Source organism: Thunnus maccoyii, chromosome 7 (genome assembly GCF_910596095.1).
Source record: "Thunnus maccoyii chromosome 7, fThuMac1.1, whole genome shotgun sequence".
NCBI lineage: Eukaryota > Metazoa > Chordata > Actinopteri > Scombriformes > Scombridae > Thunnus > Thunnus maccoyii.
This window is the reverse complement of record NC_056539.1, coordinates 29259426-29264498: the sequence shown is the minus strand read 5'-3', so window position 1 is coordinate 29264498 and position 5073 is coordinate 29259426.

Sequence of the window (5073 nt, the reverse complement as noted above, 5' to 3'; positions counted from 1 at the left end):
GTTAAAGTGCTCATTGATCCGCTGTTTGGTGGGGGACGAATAGCAATATGTTTGCGATCCAAAGCGCCTATGCAATTAGGAAATTGCCATCTTTTTTAGAATAGAGTTGCAACCTCATTCCATTAATCTGTGGTGTTAGGACACTGAAAACATAAATTAATGCTATGTTTTTTACCTGTGCCTTTGTTGTTGTTTGCTTAGGACATCACTGACACATCACTGAACAATGATGATAAATAAATTCTTCAGTGCATGACCAGTACTTTGCAGATTTTGAAAAAGAGACAGCAGAATACACCTCCAACTGACAAGATCACATCCTACTTTCAGTATCTGGAGAGTATCACTTCAGTATCAGTTCAACCAAATTCTTTACAGTTCAATGTTCCAACCACTACACCAAGATGAATTCACTAATGGCTATATGTAAACATGTACTCTCAACCATTCTACTTCCCATGAAACTAAAGTAATTAGTAATTAGACTGATAAACTATCTGTTTTGCACAATTGTCTGACTGCTATGAAGGACTGGATGGCTAACAACTTTTTACAGCTAAATGCAGATAAGATGGAGGTCCTTATCATTGCTTCAGATAGCATAGCTTCCAAAGTTGCTCAGTGTATTGGGTCCCTTTCTTCAGCTGTACAGTCGAATCTTAGAAATCTTACAGTTACATCTGATCAGGCTATGCACTTCAATCAACATATCAAATCATTAACCTGTACATATTTCTTCCATTTAAGAAACATGGCCAAACTCAGGACTGTTGTATCACAACACAAGCTAGAGATGATTATTCATGCTTTTATTTCATCCCGGCTAGACTACTGCAATTACCTTTTCACCTGCCATAGTAAGTTGTCCCTGGACCATCTACAAATGGTCCAGAACGCTGCTGCAAGGCTGTTGACCAGGTCCAGCAGGATGTCTCTCATTACATCCATCTTATCATCTTTACATTGGCTTCCCATCAAGTTATGGATTCATTTTAAGGTTCTTGTTGTCACATATAGAGCCCTGCGTGGTCAGGCACCTGTGTACATGCCTGCTCCATCCCTATATCACCAGTAGGTCACTGAAGTCTTCTGACCACACCATACTGGTTGTCCTTCGCACTCGACTGAAAACCAAAGGTGATCGTGTTTGTATTTTGTGTGTTTTTAAGGTATGTTGTTGCTTATGTTTTATTGTTTGCTTCTTATATTGTATCTTATATTGTACTATTTTTATGGTCTCATTTTTTAAACAATTTTACTATTGTGAAGCACTTTGTGACCTGCTCTGTAAAAGGTACTATATAAAATAAACTTTACTCACATACTTACTTAACAGAGACACAAAACTTCCTGTTTGACAAAATGCAGTACCAGATTTTCCCACCCAGTGCCTCAGTCCATCTAAAAGAATGCCATGATCAATTGTATCGAAGGCTGCACAAGCAACACAAGAATAGAACACGTCTGTATCAGCATTCATTAAAAGGTTGTTAGTGACTTTGAGAAGGGCTGTCTCAGTGCTGTGATACTGACAGAAACCTGATTGAAACTTTTCAAAGATACTGTTGTTTTCCACAGCACTTACGGTTACTTACGGTTGAAGTTGTCTCAAGGAAAACACTGCTAGCCATGCTGAGGCCCCTTCACTTCACAAGCAGGCAACCGGCGCTGGCTCGTTTTCTTGTTCTGTTTAATTTAACAGCAGTTGGCATCCATAAATGTTGCATTACCGCCATCTACTGGAAAATGCTTTGTCTTCCCTGCATTTGTGGATTTTGTGACACACACGGGGAGAACGGGATAAACAGAGCCGGTGGGTAAAATGAGCCACCCCCTTTATCTAGATAACCATAAACAAAAGTAATCATGTGACCACAAATTAAGAAAGTATAGTTCACATTACTCAATACATCTTGGACTCAAGCACGTGGAGAGTGGTAAGCAAAACAGAGCCAAAAAACAAATTTTTGTCATGCCAAGTGAATTCATCATGTTACTAAAGTTATCAGTCTTGTATCTTAATTAAAAAAGATACGTTTTAGACATTATTACATGTTAATTTAAAACTTAGTATAACTGTGGATCTGAGCCACTGTGTGAAACAGTTTTGTCAAAATGGAGGTTGTGGGGTAAAACATGCCAGTGTTGCTGGGGCAAGTTGAGTCAATGGCTCAATTTATTCTTATATTCTAGAGACTAGAGGCACTGTTCATATTTGATCCCCGTTACAAATGTTACAATGTTGACGGATAAATACCTAACATGCTGTACATACAGACAGGTGACAAATGAAAGGAAAAACCAACATAAAGTGTCTCAGTAAGGTGTTGGGCCACCAGAACAGCTTCAATGTGGCTTGGCATTGATCCTAAAAGTCTCTGAACTCTTCTGAAGGGATGAACACCATTCTTCAAAAAGATATTTCCTCATTTGGTGTTTTGATGTTGGTGGTGGAGAGTGCTGCCTAACACGTCAGTCCAAAATCCCTCATAGGTTCAGTTGGGTTGAGATCTGGTGACTGTGAAGGCCATAACATATGATTCACATAATTTTCACACTCATCAAACCATTCAGTGACCCCTCATGCCCTATGGATGGGGGCATTGTCATCCTGGAAGAGACCACTCCCATCAGGATAGAAATGTTTCATCATAGGATAAAGGTGATCACTCAGAACAACTTTGTATTGATTTGCAGTGACCCTTCCCTCTAAGGGAACAAATGGACCCAAACCATGCCAGCAAAATGCTCCCCACAGCATAACAGAGCCCCGAGACCCTCTCGCCGTAGGGGTCAAGCATTCAGGCCTGTACCGTTTTTTCCTTTTTTCCAGTCACTCGTCTGTATACACAAAAGCACATTTACACACACATTCCTTCTATAGCTACAGTAACACACAAAGATCACAGTTTAATCTTTACTGAAAATGTTTAGTTAACATGTTGGACAACAAGACACAAACATATCATTTTACTTAAAAGTACAAGTTTTTACCTTTGTTAAATTGATGGCATTAATAAAGTTCAAAATTATTTTTAATTTTATAATTAATTTGTTTGATTTTGTGTAATTTTTATATCAGTATTTAATGGTAGCACTATTTACCCGTAGAGCGCTCAATTTACCCCATCCCCGTGCTCATTTTACCCCTACCTTGGGGTAAGTTGTGCCATAAGACAAACTTTTTTTGATGACTCATTGTTCTAAAACCATAACAATTAGATAACTTGTTTTAATTTCCATGGGTACACAACAACCTGAGGTATATATAGTAACTATTATTTGAAACAAATACACTTTCATTTTGCAGTAAAATCATCAAATGTAAAAAGTGGCTCATGTTACCCCATTCTCCCCTACAACAGTCTCAAAATGACAAATACATTGAGCTTCACAAATATATTTCCATTATAAAAATGCTAAGTTGACATACAAATGATGATATACGAGTGGTAAATTAGAAGCACAGATTTACAGATACAAATCGCTCTGCATTTATTTGTTCATTGTCTTTTACTAGTTACTTGACATTTATTTGTGAATACTAATTAGACTGTTTTATTCCCATTTTATTCTTTTGGTCTAACTCTAATGGTATCTCATCAATTTTTTTCTGATTTTTAATTATTGTCATTTAATTTTTCATTCTTGTTTTCACAGTTTCACAATAACTTTTGGTTAAACTCATGTATTCAGCCTTGAAGTTGGTTTAGCTCACTGCATAGCTGTGCACATACATATGTAGTGAGGATAGAAGACTAAATCTAGTGGAGTAAAAAGTAGCCTACAATACTGTGACACAGAATGTTTCTAAAAGTATGTTTAATGTCACATAAATTAAATACCCAAGTAAAGTACAAGTACCTGGCAACTAATTACAGCACATTAGGTACTTAATTATTTTCCATCACTTGTTTATAGTCACGTTTTCACAATTTCAGAGCCTTTTAACTCAGAATTAGAATTTAGTCAGAATGAGAGGTTTCTCATGCGGGCATTATTGTTCTCTCAAAGAATGGCTTTTCACATTAATTTCCTACATTATTCTGTCTTTTGTAGTTAGTACAATTTAATACATGTGTATTCTAGTGAGCCAGAATCCTGTTTTGTTCAGGAGTATGTCAAGCATTCACATGACTCAACCAAACAATTTGTAGTTTTCCTCTTAATGAATTCCCTAATGTTATTAAACGGCCCAGTGCATTCAGCTTAGCAAACATCCAAAAAGTCACCACGGTACATTCATAGTTATTAGATTCTTGCATGGACGAAAGGAAAATCTGTCTCTTTTTGTAATGTAATGTATATTAGCTTAATCTGTTCATCCATAAAATAAGATCAAGGATTATGAGAAATGCTGAATCCAATTCTTTTCATGATACATTAACCTCATATGTATTTATCACAAATGGTGTTTGTATCATCAGCACAATGATAAACAAAACCACAGGGGAGAGACAGAGATTAGACTTTCCTCTTCCTATTTTGCAATGCTTAGGCCTCTTCGTCCCCCTCATCCTCACTGTTTTAGACTTTATTTTGCAGTCACACAATGATTACACCAGAACATAACAATAGAAGGGAAAACAATAGGCTATTACTGCTGCTGGAAAAAGCCACTTTGACTTTCAGGTTTTGTCAAATCAGTTGCTGGCCATATTTTATTCCCTTTGAGGATCTGCAATTACGCTGAAGGACATCAGACTTGTGTTCTTGTCAAATGAGAAGCAGCAAATAATATGACCCTATCCACAGGAGCAGCAGATAGGTTCAGTCCTGCAGATAACTGTTTGACACCTTTACAATACTCTCACCGGCGTCTCATCAGTGACACTTCTGCTCCTTGACCATTTCTCATGGGTGCCATGTAGCTGCCATCCAAGTGCTATCACAGATGACATACACCATATTTCCAGGTCTTCACTGAGCTTAGAGATGGTCGTCTTCACAATGCAATCACATACTTTAAAAACTGCCGTTTCCCTGGTCTGTTCATCTGAGAGCCAAAATAGATCCATGACCAGGAGGACAAGTGATATCAGTTGTGACATACTACAAGTCAGAGAAAAGGAG